The sequence below is a fragment of the Canis lupus genome, chromosome 17 (genome assembly GCF_011100685.1).
Source record: "Canis lupus familiaris isolate Mischka breed German Shepherd chromosome 17, alternate assembly UU_Cfam_GSD_1.0, whole genome shotgun sequence".
NCBI classification, from domain to species: Eukaryota; Metazoa; Chordata; class Mammalia; order Carnivora; family Canidae; genus Canis; species Canis lupus.
The window spans coordinates 24,115,358-24,134,975 of NC_049238.1; positions in this window are offsets into that span (position 1 = coordinate 24,115,358).

The window sequence follows — 19,618 nt, forward strand, 5'->3', positions numbered from 1 at the left end:
AAAATGAGTTGAGTTACTTTCTTCATCCTGGAAAATGTCTCCTGATGTTGGAAAGGGACAAAGCAAAATGCAAAATCCTGAATATACACCACCACAGCTGAGAAAGGGTGGACATGGAGTGCCTTAATGACAATTCATGTGCAGGATCCAGTAGGAGTGTTGAAGCTTCAGAAAAGCACATGCAATCCAGGCCTGGGCTTTTGTTAAGGGACAGAGCCTGGACTATGGAGATGGCTCCTCTGTACCTCGCACTGGTTGGACTATGTCTGAGGTACTGGGATGAGTTTTCACAAAGAAGAGGTCTTCCAACTGCCAGACCAGACACTCAACTCATTACCACTGCCAGCTCTTTTCACTGCCCCATCTAGAGACTTGTGTTCCCAGATACCCAGAGCTAATCTGGAGTGGGGCAGAGTGTAGGACATCTACCATCTGTGCCTCCCCAGATCCACCCTCATTTCCTTCTGGGAAACCAGCCCTCCACCATTCTTTGCCTCACATGATCAGCTGCCTACCTCGGAGCTCCAGAAATGTGCACATGACCCAATTCTGGGACTTTTTATTACAATTCTTAGGAAACAAATCCATTTCTAGCAGAATTTTAAATTAGGAGGAAGTGAATGAAAGCTGTTGGAGCTACCACTTGGAAACATCTGCTTAAAAGGAACACCGGCTAGGAGCTAAGAGATAGAGTCACCTGGATCCAATAGTTCCTGAAGCAAGAGTTACCCTCAGACCAGTACCTTGGAGTTATATGTACCAGTAAGTTTCCTTTGTGCTTAAAACAGGAGGGGTTGGGTATCTCCCCTTCCAAGCAAATGAATCCTGATGATACAGACAAGATCAATAGCTTTCACCCTACCTTCTGTTGAAGCTTAGAATTAAATAACAATTTAAATAACTGTTCTTCCAGTTTCTTCCCTGATCTTCCCACATGGCAATCATATCCAGGACCCAGAATCCCCTAGGCTTAAGAACTTGAGTTACTTCCAGTTGTAGATGACCCCTTCTTCCTTCCGCAATATCCCAGTTGGTAACTCTGTAGTCCTTCCTTAATTCTGATTCTGTGGCCTAAACCCCCAGATTCTTCTAGATTCTCTAGTCTGGGGCCCTGCCTGCCTGTTTGGACTACCTGGAATTGGTCCTTACCTGGCCAGGGTCTGAACTTACTGTAAACTTTAAGCACTCACTGGCTACTCCTGAAGTGTACGCTGACAGCCATGTCTATTCTCCATTCTGGGAAGGAGGGTCTTCTTCCAGACAGAGATCTAACCCTAAAGATGCTTCTTGACTCCATTATAATTCAGACACACACCTGAACAGGAAGCCCAAAAGAGACCAAGACGGCAAGGAGTCTAGAAACCAGGTTCTTAAAGCCAGATGCAACGAAGTGGTCGCATTTGGCCTGGAAAAAAAAGAAGATTAAAGGAGAAACATGATATCTCTCTGCAAATAGTTACAAGACTATCATATAGGACTAGAGCCAATGGGTGAATGTCCCAAGGAGATAAATCTAGAGTCAATAGAAGAAATTATTTTGGATTGTTTCTATGAACTTGAGAATTACCCTTTACTTTAACATTCTTGTCATCTATGAAATGCAAATCCCTGTGCAGGTCGGCAAACACCTATGGATGGATTCCTGGCGGTGACATCTGGGAGGAAGCCTGGGGGAGGCTAGGGTGAGCTTAGAGGTGCCTTCATGAAGAATACTCACTTCCGAGAGCTGGAGCAAATTCCTGGACCTCAGTAGCCTAAGAGTAAGAATCACTGTGCCTGAGCCGAGCTCAATCCCAGGGAACTGAAATATTTACTCACTAGAGGACAAAGGGAAGAGCCCCTTGTGCTGAATCAGGAGGATAGCCATCTTCGTAGGACTGGTGGGAAATGGAGGCCCAAGTTTAATAATGGTAAATCTATCAAAACCAAACGGACATAGCTCACAGCCTGTGGGCAATAAAGATCCACAGGTGAAATTTTATGAGGTTTTAAAGGGAACTTTATTAGTTTTGAAGGAGCCATAGTATAAACTAAAGCCAGCCATGGAAAAACAATATAATGTGAACTATGGATAACAATAGCTGGAAAAAACAAAAAACAAACAAAAAAACAACAAAAACAATAGCTGAAAAGTTTGTCCCTGTTACCGAACCAAAGAAAATTCTCAGGGAAAGGGAAAAAATATGTGAGACTTTATGTCCCTCTCATGATTTCTGGTGAGGTAGACTTTGCTTACCAGCAACACTTTTAACTCCTGTACAGCAAAGACTATTAAAGTTCTGTTACTCACCCAGCACCTGATTCAATGCAGGTGCACCTGTGTGCACAAGCACACGAAATAGTTCTGAGATGGGCAATCACATTTGTGAATACTTCCACAGGTGTGCACTTCCCTAATGCTCCAGAGACTTTTTGTATCGCGGGCAGAAAACTTAAACTCCGTGTTAAGAAACTTTCCCAAGATCACATAGCTCATAAATAGCTGAACCCTGATTCTTGAACCCGTATCTGCCTGTCTCTAGAGCCCGTGTCCTTTTAACCACATCTACCTTTGCCAGATTTTTGGATTTCATCAACCAATCGTGTTTCAAAAATAAGAGAACCCCGATTGGGTTGCCAACATTTTACTGGGACGATAGTGTTAAAACGTAAGAAAGTTACCTTATGACAGCCCAAAAAGACCGGACAAAATCTCAGAATAAAGAGAATATGTTGATTATTAACAAATACTCACTCCTTACTAGAAGTGAGTGTGCACCTGTAAAAACACTGCCATTGATAGGCTTTTGTGGCTGCAACTCTCTGCCACACTTTACTCTCTTAGCTCCAAGCACGATGTCCTACGCAAAGTAGGCACTTCAGACTTGCCATTGAATGACTGACATCATTTGCTCTTTTCTGTTTGATCCTCTGAAAAGACCTCCCTGATAACGGGTACCTGGTGGGATCACAGACCCAGACAACTTGCTTCATCTTGTTTAACTTTGCATATACGGCTTGGTAAAAGCAGAACTTTGCTACCATCTCCTTCTCCTCTCTGCTTAAGAACAGCAAGATTTCTCCTCTTGGCAGACTCTATCAACACAGCGTCGTGTCTTTGCACTAAGAGATTCTATCACTACCCCTCTGGCCTACACTCTCACCCTCAGAGGTCATCTAAGAAATGGGGTCAGGAAGGCTGTGCAGTCCTAAGAGGTGAATAAGCACTTTGGCCTGGGGGTTCCATGGTATGAGTGTCATGTTCTCTTGTCCCACTTCTTCTACTGAGTGACCTTAAGAAATTCTCTTCTTTGAATCTCGGGTTTTTCATGTACAAAATGAGGGGGGTTGGGCCAAAACATCTCAAAGGGTGCTTCCAATCTTGGCACTCTACACCTCTCTTCCATCTGGCTGATTGCAGCGCCTTCCACATCAGGGCTCCTTTTGTTTGAGAAAATCTGGAATTTGGGGATGGAGTCAACAGCAAGTTGGCCCTTGAGGAAGATTCTGTAATACGATCGCGCAGCTGGTTAGTGATTCTACATGAGCGCAAGATCACTTCAGGGTGGAATGTCAAAGTTTACCAGACATTATCTTGGACCAATTCTCCTTTTTCCATGAGACCAAATCATTATCCTCAAAAGCATTACTAATTGTGCACATCCACCAGATGCTGGAAGGCCCTAGCTGGGAAGCAGAGGACCCACGCTGGGGGTCATCCACCCCACTTGGGTTTCTCCTTGGCTGGGCTTACACTAGAGGGCCCGGCAAGAAGCCAGGCTATGCCCTGGAATAAATGACTTGTCCAGTCACCAGCCACAGCCCAGGAGGTGCTCTCATACCTACCTGGTCTTTCATTTATCTTTACAGCATGAAACCAGCTATCCTAGAAGCCTGCCTCACTGGGGGAAAGGTTAAATTACAGGGCCTAACTTTAAAAAATTTTTTTTTGCAAAGACTTCCTTCCCCTTTAATTTTGGAATAGTTACTTCTCTGGTAACCCGCCAGAACAGGGCTATTTGGATGTCATCTACAAACAGAGAAGAAGGAGAGAGCTAGCAGACTGGCCTGCCTGCTGGATCGACTTTAGTTGCTTTTTCACATACAGATCAAAAGCCTCCTGAGCAGTTAGCCCTCAGCAAGGAAGTGACACCTGCAAATAGAGAGGATTCAGCAAAAGTGAACACGCACTGTGTGAAAATGCATTGCGTTGTTCAGTGCTGGAGATTTCTGGTCACCTCTGTAAATATCCCGAAGATGAGCTTTGGCTCCACTCTGGAAAATCCCTGGGATCTATTAGCCATTGTAACCTACAAGAAGTAAGGTTCCCCAGGCTCTCAGAGATTGTGGTAACCCTATCTCCATAGACACAACTGGGGGAGTAGGAGAAGTTAGATCTGCATGGTCTTTTCCTCTGGGCAATGCCTTCTACATACTCTGGTGACCATAATCATAAGAGCTAAAGAATAGAAAATAAAGAGATGCAAAGAGTTACATGTCCAAACAAGAAATAATGAGGACATGTGAGAATAAATTGATTCAGGAAAAGTCTTCAAGAAGTTTAGAGAGCAAGCAAGAACAAAGACCCTCAGAGAAAGGTGAGTTAGGGAGAGAGGCCCCAAACTGGGAACACATCTCTAAAGAAATGCCTGTGAGTAAGAGACCAGGGAAGAACTGGTCAGGTGTCAGGGCACCAGGTCCAACTTGACCTCTACTGAAGGCCCAGAGAACCCAGAGAGAAGGCTCTCCATTTGTTCAGCAGCCAGAGAAGTGTAAAGGCAGCTGAGAGAGGAGAGAAAGGGAGGGGGACTTGAGGAGGAGGTGTTGAGTGGAATTTAATGGGGCTCTAATGACCAAAATTGTGTCAAAAAGAGCACTTTTGACCTATTGCAAAGGATTATGAGGAAAGAGCCAAGAAATGGAAAAAGGCAAAGGGAATCCTTCTATTTAGAAACCATTGAACATCCCACCACCAACCTGGCAAGGCAAGGAGGCTGTTCTCTTCCTTCTGTTGATGGATTCATCCCACACCTGTGAATGCAAAGGTGTGTCAGCATCACAGAATTAAAGATCAACCCTGCCTCATTTTACCAATAAAGTTAACTAAGGTCACCCTGAGAGCTGGTGGTAGAGCCCCAGCTAGAGCCCCTCCTTCCCAAGCCCAAATTCCCTGCACTCTTCATCAATCTCTGGCACCCAGTGTGTGCATCTCTCACTGTGCTCCCATTTTTGGAATCTGAGAGTCTCTCATGGTGTCTATCTTTCTGCTCTAGAAATCCTCCCATCTCAGCTTCTTGCTTACATGAACCTCATGCCATAGGTAGCAAATCTGCATCCTCTGAGTTCACGAGTGTGCATCAAGCCTCTGCTAGCCACTGGGGGCCTGCCTGTGGCTCTGTTTAACTGCCAGCCCTGGAGCCTCTCCTGGCCTTGGCTCTGGTCCACAAGTTTCTCATCTCACAGATGGGAGAGATGATCACATGTGGGCCTATGGGTTACACATGTCTGGATGCTGGTTATGTTCTGCCCTAGTCTAAACAACGAACAGTGAAACTCTCAGAACTGAGAGATGTGAATTTCTGAGGCTTCTGATTATAGGTTTACTGCTTAAGCCCAAAGCTTCTGTCACTTTGCTTGAGAACTGGTTAAAGGTTAAGAGGATGTTCAAAAAAAAGTCCTCTAAAACAGGTTCCATTAGCCTAAGACCCTGTATACACCCAGGCAGAAAAATAGAAACGAGATGCAGGGACCAGAAGAGAGGCTTCACAGAAGGAGCTGGTTTCTGTCTGAGGGGGATGAGTTGTCAAATCCTTCGCTTAGGAGAATCCTAGGCATCCCTGAGCTGGGATGGAATCAAGGCTGGAGAATAGGCTGTAGGAAATTATCTTTCTCAAGGTCTAGCATGTGGGCTCTGCTGGAATCTCCAGATGTTAGAGGCTCCCCACCTTTTATTCTTTAAAAGGTATAGGAGTCTAGTTCTCCCACTGAACCCCTCTAGGTGCTATTTATTTCTTTCATACCCAAAGAAAGAATGTACCAAACACCTATTCTGAGCCAAACACCCTGTTGGGATTTACAGGGATATGAAAATAAGACGAGCAGGACCCCTGGCCTCACAGAATTTAGAACAAGGGGGTCATGAAAAGTTGAGCTGCCTTTAATTTGGGAAGTTATGAAAGTTTCCCAAAATTCTTCCCCTGCATTGGCTGGAATGTCTGCTCCCCAGCAGGTCTGATTGGGGTGAAACAGAGCCCCTCTCTGCTGGAAGCCGGGAAGCCATCCGTCTGGGTCCCTTGCGCTTGGCTCTCACTGAGCGGTCCCCGGAGCCCGGTGCCGAGCCCAGGCTGCTCCGGACCCCGGTCCTGGAGGCCTTGCTGCTCTGGGTGTCTGGTGCTCAGGGCCGGTCTCGGAATCGGGGAGGCAGGCCACGGGATCCGAGCCTCGGCACGTCCTTCCCGGGCCCACGATGCTTCCCTCCGTTGGTGCCTGCGGCCTTCCTCAATGTCAGTGTTTGGGGGTGTTGATGGACCCCCGGGGAGGATTTAAACATTGAAACCCAGTCCCGGCCAGGGCCCCACCGGATGATGAGAGAGCACGGGAGGAAACAAAAGTGCTTGTGTTAACAGAATGTCATTTCCCAACATGATTCAGGCCCCGAAGCTGAGGCAGGAAAAGGAGAGCAAATGCCTTCCCATCCATCACGTCGGACACAGCTATATTTAGAGCGCACGCCAGCTCGGGCCGGGTGCAGGCTGCGGGCTCCGGGCTCCAAGGGCCCCGCCGCACGCACTGAGGTCGGGTGCTGGGGCCGGCAGGCGCGAGTGTGTGCTGTGCGTGTGTATGTGTGTGCATGCGTGTGCGTGGTGTACGTGGTGTGTGTGTGTGCCCCCGTGTATGTATGCAGTGTGCGCGGTGTGCATCCGTGCGTGTGCGGGCGGGGAAAGAAGAGGGGTAGGCTGGCCCTGTCTTGCCTGAGCTGCAAGCGCAGAGCCCAGCATCCAGTGTGCACAGCAGGGAGCACAGACACTCCTCGTGGGTTGAGGGCAAAGCCGCCTGGGTCCTAGACCCCGTGGGAGGTGCCCTTGGCTTTGCTATCACCCCCTGGCAAACATCTGGCCACATGAAGGCCTGGGCCCAGGTGTGCTGGCATGTGGGAAGGAGCTTCTGCTCCAGTCAGTACCTAAGCACCATTTTCCTAAAAGACACAATCTCACCTGGCCATGGAGACAGACACCTGCCTAGCCCCCAGCACTCCAACGCACGCCCTTTTTGCAAGGGACAGAGAAGAGGTTTCCTTTCATTGTCACCCATCTCTGGCTGTCGCCCTCCCACCGAAGGGACAGAGACGGCTGCACTGAACTCAGCCCTGAGGCCAGATTGGAGCAGGGTGTGGCTTCAGGCAGTCTTCAGTCTCCATCGAAGGTCTCCTTTCCTTCCATCTTAAATACCCTGCCCTCCCAACTTCCTCCTTAGACCTCTCAGCCCTGAAAAAGATGCATAAACTAACTACCCATGGTGATGAGAACTAACATAAACAGCCTGGGATGAGGCTGCCTCTCTCTACTTTCCCCAAAGGTCTCTAGATATGCCACAGGGTCTATGGAAATATAGTTTATACTATGTGTGCCTCAGAGTTGATTCACTTGCCATTAATAGCTCAGCTGTCCCTGAGGTTCTGGCCAGTGTTGAGCCTTCTTACTGGCAGAGAGGGTTTATACAACTTCCTGCACAGCTATTGAATGGCTTCCCACAAGCCAAGGCTACCAGACAAAGCATCCCACTGTGGTAAGTCCCTATTGCTACTTCTCCCAGGAAGGCAGGACAAGCTCTTGTGAAGTCCTGAGGGAGCCACCAGCACCTTAAAAGTAGGAGTCTCCCTACAGCCCCTTGCTAGCATCCAAGATATGGGGGGTTTATCTGCTTTGCACCATGGCCTGGGTAGTAAAAGGATAGGGGAGAAATTGGTCCATGAGGGACATAGCAGGTTCATTTCTTTTTACCTGTGTCTTCTCCTCTGAAGAGTCATCACAAGGAAGTGCCATCCAGTCAGTAATTTAGCAGGGAAAAAAAATGCACTTGGCTGTGTTCAAGGACTATTGGGACCACCTATATGAATAGGCAGGGAGGTGAGGAGGAAGCAGTACTGCCCTGGAAGCCAGGTGCCCAAGTCCCAGCTCTGCCAATAGTTTTCATCCATTGTGATCTTGAATCAGCCATCTGCCTCTCTGGACAAAGGAATAGCTTGGATCAAATGATCATGATTCCTTTCCAAAGTACCACAAAGGTATATAGGTAACTGGGGAGGTGGGGCTTCTAGGCACTGTGCACATCTTACTACCAAACCTTACAAGAACCTTGTAAAGTACGTATTATTTTCTCAATGTGTAGATGTTAAAACTGAAGACCAAAAATGTTAAACCAATTCCCGTAGGTCACAAGCTGGCAAAGGCAGGATCTCAGCCCACATCCTTCTGATGCCAAAGCCTCTGTGCTTCGTCACACCGTACAAACGTTTCTCAATGGATCAAGGAGAATAATTTTTGTTCATTTGATCCTTTTTCCATTGTGAACATCTTTTCTTAAAAGTCTGTCCCTTCACTTCACTCCACAAAATTCTTATAAAAGAATTGCAGTCCTGCCTGCCTTGAGCTGTTCTGGCAAAGTCAGGAATAACGTTGGTAAAGTGCCAGGCCCTATATGCCACCAAATCAGAGTATTTTACAAGTGGTGGTCAAATGACCGCATCGGAAAGCTTGTCTGTGTGCTGGGTACTTGGAGCCCAGGAGGATGAGTCAGCTGCCAGCCCACTTCTTTTCCAAGGACCTGAAACCAAGCGACTTCCTGCTTTTCTTTCTTTTGAAGCCCTGTGTGTGTGGTGCTTCAAAGTCCGAGAGGGTTGGGCTCTTTGTCCAGGCCTGGTGCGAGCTCCGTGGTGCAGGCAGGCAGAGGCAGGGGCGTACGTTGGTTCTCCCCACCACCCACTTTTTTCTTTCTCTTTGGCATGTCCTGAGACTTGCAAAGCCTACTAGCTACCTTCTCATTATGTTCTTCTCAGCCTTTCTGTTTTCCAGTCACTCTCCCATGTCTCTTTGACATTCTCCCTCTTCTTCTTCCCATTCTTTGTTCTCCTTGATGACCAGGAGCTAACCACAGGGGGACACACAGGGCTGTACACAATTGAAATTGCCTTCCCATGAGTGCAACAATCTTCATGATGCCATGGTACCAAGTGTAAAGTTCCTGGGGGCCGAAGGAAGAGACATACCACTTGATGCTCAGCAGGGTCTGGAGCTGAAAGAACTGCTTCATAAAGAAATCGATTCACAAATTGCAGTTCCCAGGCAGGGTCTTCAGCAGAAGTGTCCAAAAGGAGACCTCAGGCTGCAGTAGGTGACAGTGGGAGTTGAAGTTTCTGTTCTTTCTCTCTCCTCCTCACTGCTAACCTGAGTTAACCATGGGGTTCTTTGGTCACGAGGACAACAGACAAGTCCTTGAGACACAAGACATTGGCAGCATTCCAGAACAAACTGGCATTCTTCTCTTGCTTCCATTCACAATAAAACCTACTTTAGGGGAATCTTGCAAATAAGCTCCCCAAACTTACCAGCCTCAAAAATGTACCAGTTACCTCTGGCCCCAAGAAACTCTCCGGGTTGCAAAACCAGTAATATTGGCATGCTTTACTGCATGCACAACACAAATAACTTTTTGTTCTTGGGAGGTGGATGAATAGTGATTATAAAGGATTGTTGAAATAAGTAGAGGTGGTATCTAGATACACTGATTTGAAGTTAAAAGGCTCTCGTCTTTTCCCAGTTCCACCTCTGACTCTCTATGTGACCCTAAACATTGTTTTCTTTCTCTGTGTCTTGGTTTCCATATTTATAAGATAGGCTTGCACCAAGAAGAAACCAATGCATAATTGGAAAAGAGAAAATGTTATGTAAATAATATTAGAGATTCCCCTGCTGTTTGCTTGACAGCAGTTCACTTAGAAGGTTCAAGATCCTTTTGATCTGAGATGAGAGGGACCAGCTGCTGAGAGATAGAGTCGATTTAATCCAGAGTTAACCTTGCAGAAGCTCTTTGGAGATAATTTGTCGTGCTTCTTTGTAGTCTAAATCCAGGACAAAGGTGCAGAATATGATTTGCGGAATTGGTAACAACCATAAACTATGATTTCTGATCAAACCACTTTCTTCTTTCTGTCCCATTTATGTTTCTCATGTATGTCATCCTGGACAGACTCAGTGAATCATTCCCTCTGGATAGGTACGTATGACCTCACAAAGGCCTTTTATATTAACCATGGGGTTCTTTGGTCATGTATATTGTAGTAAGAAATGACAGTCTTTCAGAAGCTCTACAGAATTCAGAATGGAAAGTATTTCCAGCATCTTTGACTCCCTACTTCAAGGGGCTTTAGGACAATGTGGCTCCAGAAAGCCAAGACAGAGAAGGGCTAGTTGCAGGGCAGGGGGTCACAAAACGTACTTACTGGACTCCATACAACTGTCTCCCCATGATCCTCCCTCACGTCTCCACGGCCAGATTGGAGCAGCCTGTGGAAAAAATTCCTGTCTATTTTCAGAAACAGATAAAAGCATTCAGATTATGCAGTGCAAATCTCAGCCTGAAAGCGGCTGGAAAAATCTGTTCCTTGCCACTGTCACTGACCCCCCGACCCCTCCAAGTAAGGACATTCAGGCCTGCTTCCCCTCCTCTCTCCTTACCCCCACCAGAGCAGGCTGACCCTCCCACCGCACAGCTGGTCCTTGTCTGCAGTCAGAGCACTCCCGCCTTGGAGAATGGGGACAATGGAATACAAGTTGGTGTGTTAAAAAAAAAAAAAAAAAAAAAAAAAAAAAGGCAAGTGGTTCAAGGAGAAGTCAGTGTTAAATCCATGTTTCTTTTTAACTGGATTTTTGGAGAGTGTATTTACAATGCTGTACGGTCCTCAGGAGCCTCCCTGGGGGTCCCAGGGCAGGAGGTTCAGTCTCAGGCAGCCCCATAGGCCTCATTTGCTAACACGATCCACTCCTGGGAAGGACAATCCTCTATCCTGAGCAGAGCTGCCTAAGACCAGATGTCTCTCTGTCCTGATCTTCCCCAAGCATAGAGGTTTGGGAACACTGAATAGTTCATCAAACTGGATCTCTTGCGCCGGGGATTATTCCCGGCTTTAGAGAAAAGCTAGTTCAGCGACGCCTCCACTGTCCAGTGCACTCGTGTTTGCAATGAATTGGTTATGCTCTGAAGATACGAAATTGTAAACACAATAAACCGGGCTTATGCTTAGTGCATCGGGGAGCAAATATCAGTCAAACACACTCGAGAGGACTGCTCTGTGAGCTTTTCATCTGGGAGGCACTGGGGGTCTCAGGGCTTCATATTGAAAACATCTTTTCTTCCAGAATGCTTTGTGCTTGCACTCCTCACTGAATAATTCATTAAACACCAAACTCCTCCTCCAGGGGCACTTGTTTTGAGCACTTGTTTTTCCACCTCCCCTCTAGGCAATGGGCTCACAACCCAAATAGAAGCCCAGCTGTGCCAGCTGCCAAAAGAGCCAGACAGGATGACACTTCCTAGGGGAATGGGATGGGGCTCTCATTTCCTCTTCCCTGGTTTCCTCCTCTAGATGCACCAGAGGGAGGGCAGGGCCGGAGTGAAGAAGCCACCATCAAGCAAGAACCTTTGGACAAGGGAATGAGGGCCCGTCCACCTGGCAGATGGATGGAGCTAATTGTTGCAGCAGAAAGGAGTTCCCAGATTGGAGAAACAGAGGATAGGAGCAGAGCCACGTGCCAAATACATTCCAGGTAGGATGTGGACAGAGCAGGAGAACTTAGGAGACCCTGATAAGCCCCAGCAAGGCTTAAGATCCACATTTCTGTTTTTTCTACTTTTAAATTGAAGTTTCATATTCTATGAGGCAAGAATCAAAGATCAAAGGAGAAATAATTGTGATATTTAATTCAGAAAGCAATGGCAGGCTTCCAGGAGACACCATAACTCAGATCATACCTTCTGGCGTATCTAAGAACACTCTATACAACTCCAGGGCTTGGCTCAAGCTGGTCCTCTGCCTGGAATGTACCACCTACTCCACTTGTCAAACTCCTACTCGTCCTTAAAAATCTTGTCCAAATGTTTCCTCTTCTGTTAGGCTTTCCAGGCTCTGTTCCATCCCTTGTACTCCAGCAGAACCAACTCTCTCTGTTGTGACACTTACTATCTTCTGGTTCATGTTCTTTTTTTTTTTTTTTTTTTTTTAAGATTTGTATTTCCTTATCTGACAAAGAAAGCCAGAAAGCACAAGCGGGAGAAATAGCAGAGGGAGAAGGAGAAGCAGCGCCCTTCCCCTGCGCCCCCCCCTCAGGCCCCACTGCTGAGCAGGAAGCCTAATGTAGGACTCCATCCCAGGACCCTGGGATCATGACCTGAGCCAAAGGCAGATACTTAACTGACTGAGCCACCCAGGCACCCCTGGTTCATGGTCTAGTTAGTGAAGTATGTGTCTGTATCTTCCAACAGACGGTGAGCACCTCAAGGACAGAGCCCATGTTCTATTCATAACTGTATCCCACCTACTCCCAGAACCTAGCATGAGAAGTGCTTGTCAAATCAAATCATACCACTTACAGACTCCACTCACAGTGGAGTCCCAAATGCTAGCTTCAATCCAGTGCGGTGATATGCAAGGGACCTTCCTCATTCTTTCCATTCTTTTTTTTTTTTTTGAGATAAACCTCATTTGAATCGTTTAAAAGTATAGAGGTCAGTGGTTTTTAGGATATTCACAATGTCCTGTGACCATCACCACTAATTGCAAATGCTTTCTCACTCCAAAAAGCAACCCTCTACCCACTAAATAGTCATTTCCTGTTGTCACCTTCCTGGACCCTAGAGAACCACTAGTCTACTTTCTGCCTCTATGAATTTGCCTATTCTAGACATTTCATAGAAGTGGGATCATACAATATGTGGCCTCTTATATCTGGCTTCTTTCATAACATAATGTTTTCAAGGCTCATCCACATTGTGGCATGTGTTGGCACTATGTCATTGTATGGATACACTACATTTATTTTATTTTATTTTTTTAAAGATTTTATTTATTTATTCATGACAGGCAGAGAGAGAGAGGCAGGGACACAGGCAGAGGGAGAAGCAGGTTCTATGCAGGGGAGCCCCAAGTGGGACTTGACCCTGGGTCACCAGGATCACACCCCGGGCTGAAGGCAGCGCTAAACCACTGAGCCACCAGGGCTTCCCGGATACACTACATTTAGTTAGCCATTCATCAGTTGAGAGACATTTGAGTTGTTTCCACCTTTTGGCTATTCTGAACAATGCTGTTGTGAATATTTGTTTACATGTGTTTGTGTGGACATATGTTTTCAATTCTCCAGGGTATGTACATTTATAAGTGGCATTGGTAGGTCATGTGCTAACCCTATATTTAACGTTTTGAGGAACTGCCAAATTTTTCCAAAGAAACTGCTTCATTTTGCATTTCCACCAGCAATCTAGGAGGGCTCCAATTTCTGCATGTCCTTGCCAATACTTGTTATTCTCCTTTGTTGTTTTATTTTTGTTTTTTATTATAGCCATCCTCATGGGTGTGAAGTGGTATCTCACTGTGACTTTGAATTGCATTTTCTCTAATGACTAATGATGTTGAGAATCTTTTCACGTACTTTTTGGCCATTTGTAGATCTTCTTTGGCTAAATGTCTATTCAAGTCCTTTGCCCGTTTTTAATTGGGTTGTTTGTCTTTTTGATATTTAATTATAAATGTTTATTAGATTCTTATTAGGTATATATCTCGCAAGAATTTTCTCTTATTCTGTGGGTTTTCTTCACAGCTTCTTGATAGTAACCTTTGATGCACAAAAGTTTTAATTTTGATGAAGTACTATTTATCTATTTTTTTCTTTTGTTGCCATATCTAAGAAACATTGCTCAATCCCAGGTCCTTAAGTTGGGTTCCCTGCTCAGAGGGGAGTCTACTTCTCCCTTTCCCTCTACCCCTCCCCTTGCTTGTGCTCTCTCCTTTCCCCCTGTCTCTCTCTCAAATAAATAAATAAAATATTTAAAAAGCACCAAGAAGGGGCGCCTGGGTAGCTCAGTAGTTGAGCATCTGCCTTTGGCTCAGGTCGTGATCCTGGGGTCCTGGGATTGAGCCCCGTGTCAGGCTGCCCCAGGGAGTTACCTTCTCCCTCTGCCCATGTCTCTGCCTCTCTCCGTTTGTCTCTCATGAATGAATGAATGAATGAATGAATAAAAATCTTTAAAAAAATAAAAAGCACCGAGAAGCTGAAAGGTAGTTCTCCTTCAGCCAGCTGTGCTGGCTGGTCTTGGCTAACACTCTTCCCTCCGTCTCAAGCATCATCCCACTGTACCCTCCTGGATCCCACCTCACCCTTGCTTGTCTGCCTAACCCACCTGTGCCATCTCTGAATTTCTATATTGGGCTAGCACCTTCTTTATGTTTCCCAGAGTATGCTGCCAGATGTCAGAGTTAGAGCTAAGCACATTATATAAGAAAAAGGTTTTATTTAATGGGTGTTTTTGCACTGGATAGCGAGCTCCCCAGGACCAGGGACCATGTCTTACTCATCTTTGTAAGCCGTGCAGCATATGGCACTACAAGACTGCCGAACTGAATTGCAAATGAACATAGAGTCAGTTTAAAGAAAAGAACAGTGACTGAGGAGTTGGCCCTAAGAAGGGGTAATATTTAGACAATAGCAGGGGAGAGGAACAATGGAAAGCATGTAATTCACTCTGGTATTTTCCTGTAAACCTCTGGAATTCAACCTGTTTCAGGCTAACTCTAAATACCAAGAGTGTGCTTGTAATCAGCTAGCCTGGGCTTTCCTCTCACTATGGCAAGATAGTCAAGCGCACTACAAGGAGTAGATGAGATGCATGGGTGTCAGCGGACGCTGTTGGGCCAACAGGGATGCCCCTCTAGAATAGAAAGGGGCAGTCTGGGAACCTTGGAGCCGCTGGGATTGAAAGAAAACATTTCCTTCCCTGTTTCCTGCCAGAGAAATGGCAACACACACACACACACACACACACACACACACACACCACCAAAAAAGCATCAGAAAGCCAACAGGCAGCCAGGTATTTGGAGTTTGCCCTAAAGTAGAGGCAGGGATGGGCAGTAGGGGAATCTCTCCACAAGCAGCAGGTCAAACTAGAAGCATGGGCTAAAATGGAATATGCTCAAAGTTCAAATCATATAGGGAAGGTTTTTCCCTTCTTTTTAATTTTTTTTTCCAAATCAAAAAAATCAATATAGCAACGCTTAAAACACTTTTTTTAATTAAAAAAAAAAAAACAGTCACACTCTTAAGGCCCTAAAACAAATACATTCAAACTTCTACCTATTTATTTCTTGTTTTGTTAAAATATATAATTCACTATATGAATTAAATCATTATATTGATACAATATTAAATTGCATATTCTCATTTTTGTCATTTTATCACAAACATTTCTGTATGTCAATCTTTTATTTTCATTATTTTAATGCCTGCATAGTATCCTGAAGTTTTCACGATCATCATCTTTTTCTTTTCTGTGCCCTTTTTCTTGAGCATTTATCTATTTTAATTGTTACACAAAACTAAAACAAAATCAATCATATAGCTTCTTTGTTACTGATTTCTTTCTTTAGGATAAACTGCCAGAGCAATATCCCGCTTCAAGAGTATGAATATTTTCATGGGCTTTGATATGCATTGTCATTATTTTCCGAACGGGTTATAACAGTTCACACTGCCACCAGTAATGTACAAATTGCCAGTGTCACTCACAGCCTGACCAGCATTGGATGTCACATTTTATTTTAACTTCTCCTGACTTAACAATGTGAATCAATGACTCAATGTTGCTTTAATCTATACTTATTCAATTATAAAAATAAGCCTCTTTCCTTCAGCTTATAGGCAATCTATACTTTCTCTTTTGCAAATTAATTGTTCATTTTGTTTTCTCCTTCACCTATTGAAAGCCTAATTTTGTTTTAAAATTTTAATGAGTTATTTATAAAGCATCACATACTTGTAAAGCATATACTCTGCCACGATTTCTAAAAATATTTCTTCAGCCTTCTCATGGCATTTTATATTACAGTCACTAGTTTTCATTATTTTGAAACTCTTAAAATATTTATTGTGTCTCAATGATTTTTATTGCTTCAAAGTTGAGAAAGCGATTTCTCCATCGGTTTGGCAAAGCCTCCATGCTGATTTTTGTGGGTAGTTTTGCCCTATAAATTACATATTATTGCATATTTATATGAAATCCTGGAGTTTCCTTTATGATATGATATAATATAAAGTATTGATCTAAATAAAACATTTTCCAAATTTATGATCAGTGATACCCACAGCATAACTCTTTTTACTCTTATTGATCACATATCATATTTATATAAGTGAGATTGAGTGCTGGTTTCTTTTTTCTTCTGCATTATCTATTTTCCCTATTTAATGATAAAAATCACCATTATGATTATTTGTTTTTCTCATGATCTCCAGTGCCAACCCTATTGACTGGCATGTAGTATATGTTCAACTAATCTTTATTCATATGAAATTTATAATATATACTAATACCATCCTAAGTTTCAATCCAGAGTATTTTTTTTAATTAAAGAAAAATCAATTTTTACCTCTCTTTGCTGGCTAACTTGAGTGAGAGTTAGGAGTCTGTTATTTCCAGAGCGTCTTGATTCTTTCCCACCTTCATTTCTTGCCACATTCTTTCGAGAGCTGTAAGAAGTTAAAATAATAAAATATGAGGGATGCCTAGGTGGCTCAGCAGTTGAGCATCTGCCTTTGGCTCAGGGCATGATCCCAGAGTCCCAGGAACGAATCCCACACTGGGCTCCATGCATGGAGCCTGCTTCTCCCTCTGCCTGTGTCTCTGCCTCTCTCTGTCTCTCATGAATAAATAAATAAATAATCTATAAAAATAAATAAGTAAAATAAAATAATAGAATATGAGAGTAGGCAAGTTTCCAGGCTACCATCACATGATGGTCACATTTTGCTCCTCACAACATGCACAAGAGGCAGGCATTCTCTTTGCATGGGGGAAGGGGAAGCTCAGAGAGTTTCACCCACTTGCCCAGAGTCACACAGCTTGGAACTCCAACCTGAATCATCCTGTCCTAAGTCCAATATTCTTACAACCTTCTGATTTCATAAGATCCTAGGGTTTTGTGCCTTAGTTACCTAGGCAGTACAGCTCATGAGCCAGTCCGTAGTTTCTGGCTAAAGACTGACAATGATGAGACATTTAGAAAGAACATTCTGACAGATTGGCCCCAATAAGACCTGAGAGCGCACAATCCAACACCCCCCCCCCCACTAGTCCTGACCATAGCATGAGCTGTGGATATATATAGGTGCTTGGCAGGTTGAAGGAACCCAGACGCCCAGCCTGACATGTGGCATACCGAGGGGTGGGGAGGGCACCTGCGGAGCCCTCACCCTTGAGTTTCAGATGGAGACTGCTAAAGGAAAACCACAATGGTGGACTTGAACTCGAGCGTAGAACAGCTCTTTTTAAATTCAGGCCTTGAGCTGACCACAGGTCACAGGCAGAATGGCAAACAGGGAGGGGATTATAAATAGCAGCTGCAGCTGGCAAGCAAAAGACAGGCCTGACCTGTGAGTAGTATAGAAAGGACCTCAGGCAAAGCATCAATCCCCCCGTTGCTCATTCCCGGGCCTGAGCGCCCCTCCCCCGCGGCATCCCCATTCCAGCAGAGGGGCTGCGCAGTGTCACTGGTAGAGCAGCGAGCCCCCATCATTTGTCCAGCTCGGTCTAAGGAGTTAAACCTTAAAATGGCAAGTCGGCCTGGGATTTGGGGACGAGCCTCCTCTGGGTCCATCCCACAGGGCCATGAACTGATCCTTTATTTATGCTGGGTTGTCTGTCTTTGTTCAGCTCTGTCTGCTTCGCCAGATTGGAAATGGTCTGCTGGAAAAAATTATGGTGCTGTCTAACATGATGTAACAAGATGTCATCTTCTGACTCCAACGCATAAAATGGATTTACAGGAAGGAGGAGGGGAAAAAAAAACAAAGCCCCAGGGAGCACTTGACTCAGATAAAAACCACTGGGTTTTGTTTGTGAATGTCAAAAAGCTGCATGTTATTTTACTTAGAAGAACATGAGAACAGACTGGCGTTTTAGGAGAAAGCAAAAGCTATGCGCTCTGCAGCCCAAAAGAAAGTTTGCTGAGAAAACTTAAGCTGATTTTTATTTTGCATTGCCCACATACACAGACATGCCACAAACCCTACATACAAATCACACAGACACACAAAACATGTGCCACAAATGCCATACACACACACAAACACATATCGACCACCCCATCTAAACCTTACAGACACACCACACACTCACCACCCACACACATCACCACACACCCTCCAGCATCACCCCAAAGATGTCACCACAAAGGCAAACAAACATTACTTTAAATCAAGAATTCTGCAGTTCCTATACCACTGAGCCACGGGAGTAAGCAAGTATTCTCATTCTAAGCTTTTCTGATGCACATCTGCAAGTCTGTCATGAGCTTTACAGAGCTCTCTTTTATGAGAAAGCATAATGGAAAAGACAAAGTGGAAAAAAGGTCAAAGGTTTTGTGGTTCTTTTTAAATATACAACACTTCTAGAAAGGCACATTCCAACCCAATCCTAATATAGTTACTTCCCTAACACAGGGAAGTAACATAAGTAGGAAAGGATATGATAGGGTTCCTCGGCCTTTTGTGTTTGTGAGAACACCGTTGCCTACTTCTGCATTCAAAGCAGCTCTGGTGTGGCCTCTGGGGACTGTCAGGACACCCCCCCCCCCCCGCCCCGCACCCCCCCCCCCCCCCCCCCGCAATCACACGTACGTTGACAAAGGGACGAATAGGTCAACCCATAGTTCTTTCTTTTTTGAGTCCTTTCTTACTCATTAGGAAGCTGAAGGTTGGAGCATGTTAGCAAAATGTCATGTATCAAGAAATGAAATAAAAACAATTGAATTAGTGCGATGCCACATTTCCCCTGTTCTAGAAGAACTAAGTAGATATGCAAGCGTGAGCTATAAAATACACATTATGTGATTTTATGACTACACACACGAGTTAAATGCTCTTGGATTACAATTGGCATTGCACAAGGTAAACAGGAATGGTGAAATTCATGCTGATAATTTTTGAGTGGTCATTTTTCTTAGAATGTTGTTAAATGGTAAATTAAAAATTCCATAACGAGTTGAGAGGGAGAATGCAGAAATAAAAAGAAAAACTTATGCATTTGAGTACCTCTAGTGGTGCCTTTTTCTTACTATTTGAAGGAGAGGCCCCACATTTCTACTGGGCCCCATAAATGATGTAGCCAGACCCAACTGTCTGTTTGTCTCCCCTATTAGAAGGTAAGTTCCACCTGGGCTGGATTTTGCCTGTGTTAATCACTGTTGTATCCTAATCTTCAATACAGAGCCTGGAACATAGAAGGCTTTCAATAAATATTTATTGAATAAATAAATGAGTGAATAAATTAATGTAAGCCCACATTGCCACACGTCATCCTCTGAAGGCTGAAT